The sequence below is a fragment of the Podarcis vaucheri genome, assembly GCF_965113315.1.
Source record: "Podarcis vaucheri genome assembly, chromosome: 2".
In the NCBI taxonomy this organism is placed as follows: domain Eukaryota; kingdom Metazoa; phylum Chordata; class Lepidosauria; order Squamata; family Lacertidae; genus Podarcis; species Podarcis vaucheri.
In genome coordinates, this window is record NC_138760.1 from 109,860,575 (window position 1) to 109,876,484 (window position 15,910).

Below are 15,910 nucleotides of genomic sequence, written 5' to 3' on the forward strand. Positions count from 1 at the left end.
AGGGTTACATACGCTTCAGGTTACAGACTCTGCTAACCCAGAAATAGTACCTCGGGTTAAGAACTTTGCTTCAGGATGAGAACAGAAATCGTGCAGCGGTGGCACGGCAGCAGCAGGAGGCCCCATTAGCAAAAGTGGTTCTTCAGGTTAAGAACAGTTTCAGGTTAAGAACGGACCTCCGGAACGAATTAAGTACGTAACCAGAGGTACCACTGTATATATCTTCTTCTTCTTCTTTGGCGATCACTCGTAGCCGAGTAAGATTGTCTTCCATAAACACAGTTTTAACAGTGAGTCTGTAAGTGACTGTGGAGGCCAATTCTGGATCCACGTGTCCTTCCACAGTGGGGACATTGGTTTCCAGGTGGGAGTTGATCACGGTGTGGATTTGCCAAGTGTGCCTTCCTCTTAGCATGTTTCTCCCTTGCGCCCTGAGTTCGGGTGTTGTTAAAGGCTGTTCTCCAATTGGAGCACTCACAGGCAAGTGTTTCCCAGTTGTTGGTGTTTATACTACATTTGTTTGCCTTGAGACAGTCTTTAAACCTCTTTTGTTGACCACCAGCATTACGCTTTCCATATACATATTGTGGGGTGTATGGGATAATTTGCTGCCAAACATGACAAAATTCAAACAAGCCCAAATCAGCAATTCAATGAGCAGAGAATAAATCCTGGACATGTTTAGACTGCAATGAAATGTGTGTTGGCAACATGTTACTGCTTTAACCATGTTTTTAGGGTTGGGCTTTTTTGTGGGGCTTTTTTTGTATTTTCTTTATTTTCTTTCTGGGAACTGTGTTACGGGCTCTGGTTATTTTAAAAGAAGCTTTTAAATAGATAAATAATAAATACAACTTGATAAATCGAAGAAAGCTTGCATGCACCGGATATTTTTGCAGTTATGCTGACGGCCGGCAAAGCGACATGGACTTGCTCCCCTTTGACGAGCAGAGGCTGTGATTACAGTGGAGCATTTTGCTCACATAGCAGTGTGCATATTTACCAGTTCAATTTGCTAAAGCCTGGCTCTTCAGTGTGTATCTGAGGCTGGCTTCTTCTTCTTCTTTTTCAAAAAAGCAATATATTTTTCTGAGTCTTCTGTTTTCACAGAAGGGAGGCAGAGAATCCAGGCAGCAATCTGGAGGACTCTGTGGCATTCCTGACTTCTGTCCTGACATTGACGGAGGAGGTTCCGCCCACAGTTCATCTCCTGATGGCCGCTGTCTGCTGGGACTTCATCTCCTCACGCTGATCTAGCTAAGCAGGCCGCGAGATGACATGGGATCAAAGGGGCGACCGCCTGACTGGCCGTTGCCTTCGCATGGCCGCTCAAGCTCACCCTTGTTACTGCTGACAGGGAGGGAGACGAAAAGAAACAATAATAATTAGGGGGGGTTATCCTGCAAAAAAAGCACAAACAAAAGCCAGAACAGCTTTCAGGCGGCGTCAGGCCTCTTCGCTCCTGTTTGTTGCAGTTATGGAAATCCTGCCAAAACAAAATCCAGGCAGGCACTGGTGCTGTTTATTTTCTAATTTTTTAAAAAAAATTATTTATACTTTTCAGGTTTCTACATTTCATTAGTTTTACAACCAATCTGACGTTTCAAAGTTTGACTTCCTTCCCCCTCTTTCTGCAGTTCCTTAAATTTATTTTTTAAATAACTTCTGCATATCCAAATTCATTTAATTTGCTCATTTAATTATCTACTTTAAATATATACTCTTATATAGCTACAGGTTATTACAACAATGCTGCCAATGTTTTTATCTGTTTGCAAATTATCTGTAAGTATTTGATAAGCCATTTCCATTTTTTTATTTTTCATTCTTCCTTTGCTGTGACTTCTGCTTCTTTCCAGTTTGGGGTGAGTAGAATTCTTGCTGTTGTAGTAACATACATAAATAAATTTCTATACTGTTTAGGTAGTTCTGTCCCTATAATTCCCAAAGAGTGCACTCCAGGAGGTGGTGAACTGGAGGTGGTGGCTTAAAACAGGGGTGGTAACCCTGTGGAACTCCAACTCCCATCAACCCAGCTTGACCATCCTGGAAGGTTAGCTACCCCTGCCTTAAAACTGCACACACCTGTTAAATAAGCAAATGTAGAAGGCCACTGGAAATGGGTGTCATATCCTGATCGCTTGGAGCCCACACACTTCCAGGGTCCAGAGAGTGAGGCCTGAGTGCTGAGGTTGCCATGGACCCTAAGTATCTAGAGAAGAAATCATGGATCAGGATGGGAAACCAACCATTTCCCAAAATGGATTCCATGATGCTGGTCTTTTCCTCCCATGGCCAGACAGATCCAGCGAGGTTCTAGCTCAGATTGACATTGACAAATGCTTCTTTAATAGCAAAATGTGCAAAAAAAATTTGGAAATATCAAATTTTGGCTTAATTAATGTTGAGCAAAAGGGGAGGGGCTGCCTAACATAGAAGAAAATGTTGGGACATTCAGAGCCAAGGCAGGAAACATTGGTGATGTTATCTCTGCTAAACACAGACTGATAAGAGCCCTGACTTCCCCATTCAGAGGCATCACATCCTGACTTACAGTGTGTGAGTCATTTCACAGTGCTGTGGCACTGCTGCCATCCAGAGCCAGACAGAGTGGTTGTTTGAGAAGCCTTCCCCTTTCCAAACGCACAGCTAGACCATTTTTTAAAAAACGCTATAGCCTTCCCGAGATTCCTTCCTTCCTTTCTTCTCAAAGGTGAGTGCCACATTTGCAATGCCTTTCTTCAGGAACATCTTTGCTGGAAATGGTCCGGTGAGCGATAAGACTTTTTGTGTGCTATGCTCACAGACGAGATATTTGCCGCTGCTCACTGAACAGAGTCAATGGCTTTTTTGCTTTCTTGTCTAATGAGCTGCCCGGCTTGGTTTACATGCCTGTTGACGTTCTGCTCCCCCTGACCCCTCCCCTTAGCGATGCAGAGAAGCCGGGATCAAAGAGTTCAAGCTGAAAATATCAGGGAGGCAAAGATGAATTTCTGGTTGTTGTTTAGCATTCTCTCGCTCTCGGCACTGAAGGAGCACATCTGGGGCTAAAGAGATGGAGCCCATAATAACCTGCCATTGAAGTCCTAGTTAAACCTTTCCATTTCTAAGGGCAGAGAATTCATGCCAATGCGTTTTCAAATGGGGTTGTGTGAAAGTTGTGGGCACCCACACTGTGGTTATGGATCCTGAGAATCCACATGACAACCACCAAGTTATATATCTTGGTTTTCGGTTAATGGAAAGTGGCTCATAATTAAAACTATGAAAATACATCAGAATCAAAAAGAAAGAAAGAAAGGAAGGAAGGAAGGAAGGAAGGAAGGAAGGAAGGAAGGAAGGAAGGAAGAAATCCTGAGCATACCCACATGTGTGGGAGAGGGAGAAGTGGTCAGGGGAGGTAGAGGAAGGGAGGTTTGGGTATATGGTCTGTGAGAAAGAGGGAGAGGTCTACTTGAGTAGAGAGAGACAGATGTATCTGTGAAGTGTGTATGGACTCAGCTATACAGCTGCAAATAAAAAGTTTTAAATGTGTTGCAGAGTGCAATATGCAAATGTGACACTAGATGGCGATGCTGAGCTATGCCAAATGAAATATATTTTTCAAAACTTTTTTTTAAAAAAAGGAAACATTTTCATAGCATTTTTTTATATGTGTGTAGATTCCACCTATGAGTGTGAGAGAGATGCATGTGTGTCTGTGGTCTGTATGTGTGCAGTGAGCATTCACAAGAGAGTGAGGAAGCCACCTTGTATATTTTTCCTGTTATTAGACAACAGCACCATCGTTTTGTGTGGTGTGGGTGTGAACAGAGGGAGGGAAGGAGAGGGGGAGAGAGGGGGTGGTCTCCACAATCAGGACCATAGAGACATGGCTGATATCCTGAGGCTGTCTGGAGGGTTTTTTAGGGGGGTTGGGGAAAGCACAGCTGGCTGTGCTCAGATACTTTAAGGCCTTTCTCAGTGGCCACACCCAAATTGTAGAATATCTTGCCCTATGAAATTTAGATGGTTAACGGCCACCTTCCACTTGGTGGCTTGAGAAAGTGGGTTTTTTTAATGATATTATTGTAATTTTAATTGTTGCAAGCCACTCTGAGTGATGCGTATCCATTAGAAGGGTGGGGGCAGAAAATCTCATAGAAATCAATATTCCAACCCAGCAGGACTCTTCTTACGTTCTCAACAGTAGTCTGCTATTGTGCGTCCAAAAGCAGCAAATTAGAAACAGGGCCGTGGGCCGTTAGAAGTCAGCTTGCTCTGTGGTCCATCAACCCAGACGGAAACTGCCGCGATGTTGCAATCCCTGGATAGCTTCCTAATAGCACAGACGGGCCCCACTATTGCATCACAGCACCGTCTTCTTAACCAGCGTCCCCTTTCAACGGCAAAATTCCTCGGCTCTTAAGACAACTCATAAGTTGCCCTCTAGCAAAATGTCACTAGAGTAGGTGTCTCGGTGATTTCGAAGCCATTCCCTGAGTTTCCAGTGATTGATGTAGGACAGAGATGATTATTTTCCTTTGTGCATTCCTTGCAGAAAGCAATCAATATATGCAATCTGAGAACTGTATGCGAACAAAGGGGAGCAGGCAGGCACCTTTGTGTACAACATGTGCAGCTCAATATCAAGGTGGTTTGCTTTATGTGTTAGAAACATGGGCCATTCCGGAGGCTGTGTTTTCTGGGCTGCTTTTCTTTTCTTTCCAAAATAACCTTTGCTTAATTATTGTGCTGGCTGAATTAATTTTAAATGGTTATAATCTGCACAGATTTCCCACCCCCTTTAAGAAAGAATATAAATGGTTGGCATCTGTCTGTCTTGGGAGACAGCCTTCAGGGCTGATGTCACACCGTTGGAGAGTTGCAGCAGCTGCTGTGGCTGTAGAGACTAAGACAGGAGAGACATGTTTTGTTGCAGCTGGGGCAGATGAAGACATCCAGTTGTGCTGATGCAGCAGGTCCTACACACGAGTAGGAATCCAGCAAAGACACATGCCCGACTGGCATGTTCTCTAACCTCCTGGTCGGTCATTCGGGAGCTTCAAAAGCTTTATTCAGCCCGAACATCACAGCGACTGATACCAAGAGGCATGAGCACACTTCAGGATCAGCAGATTATAGGCAGTCAGTGTGCAGACTCAGTAGCACAGCTTTTTGGCTAAACTACGTTTATTTACATATATACACTTGGAGCATCGCAACTCAGCTCCTTCCTCTTCAACATCAAACAGCAAAGAGAAATACAAATCCTACATCAAAAATCCTACATCATGGAAACACAGTAATATAAACATCCTGTCTCTGTCACTTCCCACAATGTGGAATGAAAACATACACCGTCATGTGATAGAAACAATCCCATGACTGCAACACAGGGAAAGAATCCTAACAGATGCACCATGGTGTTTTCTCTCTCCAAACTTCTACCAGCAGTCATCCCTTCTCTGGTCACTGCTGTGGACACGTGATCTGAATGATTATCTTCAGGCTCTGCGATTGTCAGCAAGGGATTCCCACACACTGGGGTTGATGCTGCCAGCCTTCGTGTCATGTTGGCAGACAACTTTGTAACACAGAGATGGACTGCCAATGGGCCTGGTGTGTGAACATTCTGGGAATGTGGGCTTGGGAGAGCACATCTTTGTTTGGGACGCTGTCCTGCCATGTGCTGCCCAGAATCTTCACATCACTCCTGGTGGGTGTAAGTTGTCCATGACTCACTTCCATAAAGCAGCATGCTCAAAACATTAGCCTGGTAGACCCTCATCTTGGTTTTGGGTGTTAGCATCACATTCTTCCATACCCTTTCAGAGAGGCAAGCCATGGCGGCAGCTGCTTCACCAATACGCTTGTCCGGCTCAGTGTTGATGGAGAGGTTGCTGGTTATGGTGGGACCTAGGTAGACAAAATTGTCTACCACCTCAAATGTGCAGTCACCAATGCTGATGCATGGAGTGCTGGTGATGTCCTGACCTGGGATGTTGGACGTCGTCAGGCTCATGGTAAGGCCTGGGCAAAACAGTTGATGGGACTCTGTAGAGCTTCCTCAGAGTGCACTGTCAAGGCTGCATCATCTGCAAGGAGAATTTCTCTGATAAGGATCCACCACACTTTTGTCTTGGTGTAGAGACATGCCAGGTTCAACAGACCTCAATCGCTTCATGAATGAATAGACACAGTGTCTTCAGTCAAGGAGAGCAACAGAAAGAAGAATATGCCAAATAGAGTTGGGACGAGAAAAATGTAAGGTAACAAAATTTAAATCAATATGCTAGTGTCTGCTTGTGTTTTGGGGAACCTTCTCCCCCGCCCCCGATATTTCTGAACTGCAACTCCCATTAGCCTCAATAAGCATGTCCAATGGCCAGCATTTGTGGGAGTCATAGTTCTGGAACACATGGAAGGACATGGTTCCCCACACCTATTAAATTAATAACTTATTTTTTAAAAAAAATCCTATATTCAACATAAGGATGGCTAATAATCACCCTTCTAATAGCTAACTAGTACAGGACATTAGGGGTTAACTGGTTATTTTCAGCCTACCAGATAACAAACTGGAAGGTGTAGATTCATCGCAGGTAGCAGATAGGCTGTCCTAGTTGTGAAGGGAAATATTCCTTGAATTTGCTGTTTTTGTTGACTAATAGTCATGTACCCAGGCACTATCTCTGGGAGTAACTGGCTTTGAGAAGTAGATCAAGGCATGATCTCGGGAGAGAACAAAGGATTGTATGCCAGGTTGGAAGGGGTATTAATTGGGCAAGTTGTACATAAGTCTCTAGACTTAGTAACAGCGACAGCCAGATGGCGTCTAAATCTACATTTATTTTGTTCTAAAAGGTGGGAGGGGGGAGCCGTGCGTGCTTGTAACTGATCCTTGTTAATCCTTTTTTCCGAAGAACTGTTTTCTTTTCTTTTAGGAAACTTTTAATCCTGTTGCATTCTCTTTGAATATCCACCACTAGCCTAAGCCAAACCAAGAAGTGTTTTTTGAGGGAGATACAAAGGAAATTCTGTTTTGGTGGAAGGCAGCGGGGGAGGGGTGGATAAGGATTTTTCACCTAACAGCAGAAATAAGTTAATGGGAAGGGCTGGGCAAGCAGAGAGCTACAACCTGACTTGGCCAGGCACTGCCTTTGTCACACAGCACAGAATCCAGGGTGCAGCTGGGGTACTGTAACACCACCAATAGAAGCTGTCAGGGAACTGACATCAGAGGAAAGGGAGGTGGTAGGGCTCCCAGAGACTGGGAGAGAGTCAGCAGCTAAAGCAGGGACAAGGAGGGGGAGCGAGGGGTCTCTGGAGGAGGATCTCAGTAATGCTGAGAGAGACGCAGCAGCCCAGGCAGGAAACAGCAGGGGAGAGAAAGGGGTGAGAGACACTTCCAGCGAAAATAGCGGGGAGGTGTCAGAAGCAACTGCAGGGAGACCCATGCTTCGCCGGAAGCTGCCACGTCGTGAGTCCAGGAGACGCGTTTCCGTTAAGGAACTTCTTTGCTGGAAGCGCTTCCGCAGGCAGCCACTGTCAGACTCTACTAGTGACTAGAGCAGACATGTCTGAGGAGCTCTGTCACACACAGAGGTTTGTGGGGCCGCACAAACTCTGAAGGGGCACAATTTTAAGCACAAGCAGCTAATCATCCCCTGACAGCAGTCTGACAGTCTCTGTACGCTGCCTGTGCAGGAGAAAGCATCATGAGCAACCCAGCCGGAACCGGAGAGGCAGGGGTTGGAGCTGGTCCAAGCTTGGAAGAAAGGTATCAAGCTCTGGAGGTCCAACTTGCGCTGCAGACGGCGAGGCTCGAGGAGAGAAGGGCTCAGGATGCTGACAAAAAGGGGAGAACCACTCAGTTCCCCAGAAAGGTACCAGGATTGGTGCAGAAGTTTGGGGGGGACCCCAAGGATTACCATGCCTTTAGGACTGAGATGCAATATGCCCTGAATGTGCAGTTTGATGAGTTCCCTGATGAGGAATCGCGAGTTGCTTTCGTAATTGGGCATCTTGAGAAGGGGGCGCGGGACTGGGTTCGACCCCTGATGGCAACGCACAACGATATCCTAAAGGACACTATGAAATTCTTTCGTGCAATGGATATCATGTTTTCCAGCGATATTGAGGAAGGGGTGGTGCGCAGACAGCTAATGGCTTGCAAGCAGGGAAGCAGATCTGTCCGTGAGTACTGGACTGAATTTACCATGCTGATTCACAGATTGGGGTGGGATTTATCGGCAGCACCCATTCAGATGCTATTTGAAGAAGGTCTTTCTTCAGCTGTGAAAGACGAGCTGGCCAGGAGCCCCAGGGCGGTGTCTATGGATCAGCTGACCAAATCTGCGCTGACCATTGGAGCGCGCCAGGAGGCAAGAGCCTTGGAGAGGCGGGAAGGGAGAGGGGAACGTTGGAAGGAGTTACGCATTCCAGACATTCCTGAGCCAGCTTTCCCGCCGGCAGAGCCGATGGAAATCGGAACAGCCCGCGCGCGCGCAGTTTCAAAGCCCAGTGAGGGGGCGAAGAAGGAGGGAAAGGGAGCCCGGAAATGCTATCTCTGCCAACAGCCAGGCCACTTTGCCAGAGTCTGCCCCCAGAGGAAGGAATGGCAAGGGATGGTGGGAGCAGTTGAGGGGGAAGAGCAGGGAGAAACGGAGCAGGTAAAAGCCAACGCCTGGTTGCCAACGTCAGGGCACTGCAGCCAGGCCAAAGAGCAGTGAAAGTGCCCGTGCCAGAAGCTCCTCGACCTGCTCTAGTGATTGAAGTGTCGCTAGAGCTGCAAAATGGACACCCCCTAAAAATAAAGGCGCTGTTGGACTCAGGCAGCTCCTGCAATTTTATGAGCAAGGAGTTTGCTGCTGAACATCAGATACAGACTATCCCTTTAAGCAACCCCCTGCAGGTGACCACGATTGATGGCAGGGAACTGTTGGGAGGAGGAGTTAGCTTGCAGACCGTCCCAATGATAATGAGGGTGGCAAGGCACACAGAACTGATAGCGTTTAATGTGGCCACCTTGGGAGGCGCTCCCATTATTTTGGGAATGAGCTGGCTAGCCTTACATGATCCGCTGGTGGGCTGGCATCAAAGAGTGGTTTCCTTCGGTTCAGCACATTGCTTAGAACACTGCAGGGGGGAAAAGGGGTCAGCAGGGGCCCAAGCCACCCTAGCAGGGACTGAAGTAATGGGGAAGGGGAAGGTGCCACCACAGTATGCTGATCTCAGCGACGTGTTCAGCGAGAAGGAAGCTGACCAACTACCCCCGCATAGGCCCTTTGATTGCCAGATCAATTTACTCCCTGGAGCACAGCTTCCTGTAGGCAAGTTGTATGCCATGTCAGACAGGGAAATGCAGGAGTTGCGAGCGTTCATTGATAAGAACCTGAAGAGAGGCTTCATCAGAGAGTCCAAGGCAGCGGGGGGTAGCCCAGTGTTTTTTGTGGATAAAAAAAACACGGACAAGCCGAGGCTGGTATGTGACTTTCGGCGCCTAAATGCAGTGACAGAGCCGGCGGCTTTTCCTATGCCCAGGATTGATGATATTTTGACCAGGGTGCGAAAAGGAAAGATTTTTACAAAGCTGGACCTAAGGGGGGCGTACAACCTGATACGTATAAGGAAAGGGGATGAATGGAAGACCACCATGTTCACCCCTTTGGGGGCATTTGAATACCTCGTTATGCCTTTTGGATTACAAACAGGCTCCGCGTGTTTTCAAGCCTTCATGAACCACGTACTGGGGCCTTTGCTCTACAAGAATTGCGTGGCCTTCTTAGATGACGTGTTGGTGTATTCGGAGAATGAGGAGCAACATGTGAGAGACGTCAGAGAAGTGTTGAGCAGGCTGCAAGCCAACAGACTGTGGGTGAAACTGGAGAAGTGTCAGTTTCATACCAAGGAGGTGGAATTCCTGGGGTACCGCTTGTCAGACAAGGGGTTGGCCATGGACCCCGGCAAGGTTCAAGCGGTGCTGGAATGGAAAACACCCAAGACCAAGAAGGATGTGCAGAGGTTCCTAGGGTTTGGAAACTTTTATCGTAAGTTCATCCGAAACTTCGCCCACCTGACGGCGCCCATCACGGACTGTCTCAGCAGTAAAAAGAAGTTTGTGTGGACGGGGGAGGCGGAGCGAGCGTTTGAGGAACTGAAAAGGGCCTTCGCCTCTGATGAACAACTTCTACATGTGGATTTACAAAAAAAGCTGAGGGTCGAAACAGACGCTTCTGACAGAGCCATAGGGGCGGTGCTTCTTCTGCAGCCGGGGAAGGAGGGGTCAGAGTGGCGACCGTGTGCCTTCTTTTCGCGAAAGCTGAACAAATCTGAGAGGAACTACACGGTGTACGACCGGGAACTTCTTGCGATTCATGAGGCCTTCCGGAGATGGAGGCACCTGCTAATTGGTGCACAACAGAAGGTGCAAGTGTGCACGGACCATAAGAATCTAGAGTATTGGAGAACTGCGCGAGTGCTCAACCAACGGCAGTTGAGATGGGCCCAGGAGTTCTCCAAATTTAACTTTGAGATTTGTTACGTACCAGGCCCGGAGAACGTTAGGGCGGACGCTCTCTCACGCAAACCTGAATATTTGGAGGGAGAGGGTGCACCCGAAGAGACCCATGTCATTCCCGAGGACCGCTGGGTGTGTGGGGCGGCATTGGTGGGGCAAAGGGAACTGGTAGAGGGAACGGTGCAGGATGAATACGCCCAGGACAAACTCAGGGGTCTCAGGAGGGAGGGAGACAAACCCGGGGGTTTTGAGGAGAGAGATGGGGCGTTGTACTACAAGGGAGCGTTATACATACCTGAAGGGGAATTGAGGGAAAAGGTACTCAAGCAACTGCACGATAGCCCCACAGCAGGGCATTTTGGGCAACACAAAACCATGTGGCTGGTTACCAGGGAATTCTGGTGGCCCAAGGTCAGGGAAGATGTGCGGGAATATGTGAGAGGGTGTGACCGATGCCAACGAGCCAAGGGGGAGAGGCGGGCACCGGCAGGTTTATTAGAACCACTACCCACGCCGGAAAGGCCATGGGAGGCAGTGGCAATAGATTTCATGACTGATCTGCCCAGGTCCAAAGGGAAAACAGCCATCATGGTTGTGGTAGACCTGTTAACCAAGATGGCCCACTTTATAGCCTGCTCACATGCGGTCACAGCGGAAGAAACCGCTAAATTGTTTGTGGAAAATGTGTTTAGGCTGCATGGCGCCCCCTTGAGGGTGGTTTCTGACCGAGGGAAACAATTTACTTCCAGGTTCTGGAGGAAGCTCATGAGCTTATTGCATGTAGAGGTGAATTTCTCTACTGCCCGTCATCCAGAAACCAACGGGCAGGCGGAAAGAGCTAATGGTGTCCTCCAGCAATATTTGAGGTGTTATGTGAATGACAGAGAGAATGATTGGGTGGAGAAGCTGGCGTTGGCAGAATTTGCCTACAACAATGCAGAGAACGTGTCCACGGGGATGAGCCCTTTTTTGGCTAATCACGGGTGTCATCCCCGAGCCTTCCCAGGGGGGGAAGGGGAGAACTGGAGCGTTCCAGCCGCAGAACAGTTCGTTGAAGAAATGGAAGCGATCCATCGCCAGCTCCAACTTAATTTAAACAGGGCGAAGGAGGAATATAAGAGGCAGGCAGACAAAACCAGAAGGGAAGGGGAAAGCATTAGGGTGGGGGACCAGGTGTGGCTGTCCACCCAAGGGTTACCATTTAAAGGAGGTTGTAAGAAGTTAAGACCCAAAAGACTGGGCCCATTTGAAGTCACGCAACAGGTCAACCCAGTGGCTTTCAGACTCCCGTTACCGAACCACATGAAGTTGCACCCAGTGTTCCACAGGTCGTTGCTGTCACCGTATATAGGGGACAGAGAGGGGAGGGTCAATAGGGGACCAGCTATGGAGGAAAAAGAACACAGCTACCATGTAGCGGAGATTCTCGATTCCAGGTGGAAGGGAGAGCAAGTAGAGTATTTGGTAATGTGGGAAGGGGAGCCGGAGTCGGAAAACACCTGGGTCAGGGCAGAGGATGTAGATGACGAGGTTTTGATTGAAACTTTTCATCAGAGATTCCCTCGTAAACCCCAGCCAGTGGCGAGGTTCCGGAGGGAATACTTCGCCACCACCGACGAAGAAGAAGAGTTGGAGGGGTTCTCTGATTCCGAGGTGGAGGAGGATTCAGCGAGTCGGAACGAAGACCGATGGAGGGAAATGTTCGAGACGTCTGAAGATGAAGAGGATTCTTTTCGGGGTTTCAGCTCCTCACCGCCCAGAGGAGAGAGTAGGGGCGGGGGAGAAGGGGGCCCTGGAGGGGAGGTGGATGTCAGGGAACTGACATCAGAGGAAAGGGAGGTGGTAGGGCTCCCAGAGACTGGGAGAGAGTCAGCAGCTAAAGCAGGGACAAGGAGGGGGAGCGAGGGGTCTCTGGAGGAGGATCTCAGTAATGCTGAGAGAGACGCAGCAGCCCAGGCAGGAAACAGCAGGGGAGAGAAAGGGGTGAGAGACACTTCCAGCGAAAATAGCGGGGAGGTGTCAGAAGCAACTGCAGGGAGACCCATGCTTCGCCGGAAGCTGCCACGTCGTGAGTCCAGGAGACGCGTTTCCGTTAAGGAACTTCTTTGCTGGAAGCGCTTCCGCAGGCAGCCACTGTCAGACTCTACTAGTGACTAGAGCAGACATGTCTGAGGAGCTCTGTCACACACAGAGGTTTGTGGGGCCGCACAAACTCTGAAGGGGCACAATTTTAAGCACAAGCAGCTAATCATCCCCTGACAGAAGCATTCCCATACCTTCTCTTATCTCCTCCATAATATCCATTATCTGTTGTGGTAAGAAACTGAACTTTTAGTGTGGAATCACCTGCACTCTGAAACTGCCTGCCTATTAACATCAAGCAGGAATCTGCTTAAAACATTTTTGTTTAGGCAAGTCTAACCTGAACCATACGGGACGCGGGTGGCGCTGTGGGTCAAACCACAGAGCCTAGGGCTTGCCGATCGGAAGATCGGCGGTTTGAATCCCCGTGATGGGGTGAACTCCCGTTTCTCTGTCCCAGCTCCTGCCAACCTAGCAGTTCAAAAGCATGTCAAAGTGCAAGTAGATAAATAGGTACCGCTCCGATGAGAAGGTAAACACCGTTTCCATGCGCTGCTCTGGTTTCACCAAAAGCGGCTTAGTCATGCTGGCCACATGACCTGGAAAAACTGTCTGCGGACAAACGCCGGCTCCCTCGGCCTGTAAAGCGAGATGAGCACTACAACCCCAGAATCGTTTGTGACTGGACTTAACTGTCAGGAGTCCTTTACATTTTTTTTAAATTGAGCCATACATGTTGACATCTTTTAATCTTTTTCTTTTCTTTTTACTGTTAATTTTTAAACTATCTTCAAGTGTTTTTCATTTTTTAAAAATCTGGGTTTTATCAACAATTTTAATATTTCTTGTAAACTGCTTTGAGGTTTTACTACAATCAAGTGGTCTACAGTGGTACCTCGGGTTACAGATGCTTCAGGTTACAGACGCTTCAGGTTACAGACTCCGCTAATCCAGAAATAGTACCTTGGGTTAAGAACTTTACCTCAGGATGAGAACAGAAATTGTGTGGCAGTGGTGTGGTGGCAGTGGGAGGCCCCATTAGCTAAAGTGGTACCTCAGGTTAAGAACAGTTTCAGGTTAAGAACGTACCTCCGGAAGGAATTAAGTTCTTAATCTGAGGTACCACTGTATACATTTTGTTATATGAATGGGAAACAAATCTCTTTCTTGGTCACCACTTGCGTAGGGGTGGGGAACTCTGTAGTGTGATGACGTCATGCCCTGCATTTTGTAGCACCACACTTTATTTGGGACATGAGGTGAAGATGGTGCCCAACATTTGCTGTTGGCAGCAGAGCCATTACACATTTTTTCCCATCCTAGAGGGTATGTGTTTGTTATCTATTCATCACTCTCCTTTCTCCTTTCTGTCCAAATGATTCCATTGCGATGCTGTCAATATCCTTAAGAAAAGCAAACAAATACCAGCATCGTGGTGGGGGTTGCATTCCCCCCCCCCTTTTCAAAAAAGCGCTTAATGAATAAATGGTTGCGGCAAAGAGGTCATAAAAATATCTTTGCTGGAATGAACAAAGCTAACTACGGAGCAGCTGGTGTTCACTTCACAAATGCCGCAACAATTGCATATATAAAAGCCTCCACTTTCCGGCTTTGCTAATGTGACCCTCTAACACATCACTGATGCTTTTAGAATCGCTGCATGATTCATGCGTGTTGCAGGGTGGCCATTGTGTTTGCGGTTTCAGTGCAGTTCTTGAATGCTTTGATCTGCCTCTTAAAAGCTGAAAGTAACAGGAGCGTGCCAAGGTCTTGACTCAGGCTCTGCAGAATCCTTCATGCTGAATGTCTCCATGGGTTTGGCAGCATGCAGAAAGCCATACTTGATTCAGAGTGGCTCTTTTTGTGCCCCAATACTGCTCATGGAAATCGCTGTTGGGAACTGTCTGCAGTCAGCCAGTGTGGTTAGATGACCACAGGAATGTTCACCATTCATTCATTCATTCCATTTATATCCCACTCGTCTTCCACAGAGCTGATTCTTCTTCTACCAGCCCTCAGTAACCTAGTACACATTCTGAAGTCTTGGTGGACTTATTTGAAAGCTGCCCATTGGCTCCCCCTGACCCTGGAGGACTGGACCAGACTGGGATCTGTGCCTAGGCAACGACAATTTTTGATCAATTCCGTCTCCTTATACCAAGATGAGGAATATATTGAAAGACAGAGAAATTGTTTTAGTTATAGGAAATGAATCACTGTGTGGTCGATGGAAGCCAAAAAACCAAAAGTATAATAAAAAGAAATCTACCCCAGAAGGGTCAGCATCTCAGTAAAGAAATGACATTCGGGGATGTCTATTATAGTTACCTTGTATTATACATACGTTCATACTTTTTGCGTTTGCTCTGTTTTCTTTTTTGTGTATTTTTTTCATTCAGTTGAAATGTTTGTATACTTTGCTTCGTTTGTATCTGCATAACGATTCAATAAAAAATTAAATTTTAAAAAAATTATGAACCTTAACTTTATGGCTACTGACACCTGGCTTGCACCTCCAGTTCTTCACTTAGCAGCCCAGTTCTACAGAATTCTTAGTAATCTGGACCAATTGGCCATGGCTTCAGAGCTGGATATTCCACATTTGGAGGATTAAAGCACAAACTCCAAGGAAACAAAACAGGGGAAGGGATTCCAATCAGTACAAAACCTGGAAGAACCTCATTTCCCCAGAAGCTCCACACATGAGGAGCATCGGGTACCTGCACTACCACCACCTCCCAGAGCTAAGTGGGCTGTCATTACCCTCTGAGTCCTAGAACTTCAGTCCAGAAACAGCAACAGAGCCACAATGGCGCTTCCTGACGCTGTTGGAGCCGGTGCTTGCTAATTCAATCAAGTCCCCTTTAACTATGAAGGCTTCCTAAGCACAGACAAAAATAGCATCCAGACATCTAGGGTGCTCAGCCACTGAAAGAACTTATTATTATTATTATTATTATTATTATTATTATTATTATTATTATTATTATTTCTTAGTTTACAAAAGTATGTGCAGTGTCTCTTTTTTCAAGTTACATTTTCTACAGGTCAGTTTCATTTGTTGAGACTTTAGTGTTACATTAGGAAGAAAAAAGGGGGGAAGAGGTGGAGGGGGGCGTGGGGGGTGTCCGGTGGTGATGTTTCTATTTTACTTAATGTATGTGTGGGGTTTTGTGTCAGCGTCGTTTGTGTAGGTTCTCTTTGCTATTCGCTTGTGTTCCTTTGGTGGTAAAGAGAAGAAGAAGAAGAGTTTGGATTTGATATCCTGCTTCATCAGTACCCTAAGGAGTCTCAAAGCGGCTAACATTCTCCTTTCCCTTCCTCCCC

General features: G+C 47.2%; 1 long non-coding RNA gene across 1 annotated transcript; it reads left to right on the forward strand.

The window, feature by feature from the left end:
• The first annotated feature begins 4,386 nt into the window (after nucleotides 1-4,386).
• On the forward strand, nucleotides 4,387-15,468 carry LOC309525569. Its single transcript, XR_014216428.1, has 3 exons — nucleotides 4,387-4,633; nucleotides 6,131-6,246; nucleotides 15,103-15,468. It is a non-coding gene; the product is annotated as an uncharacterized lncRNA (long non-coding RNA).
• The last annotated feature ends 442 nt before the right edge of the window (nucleotides 15,469-15,910 follow it).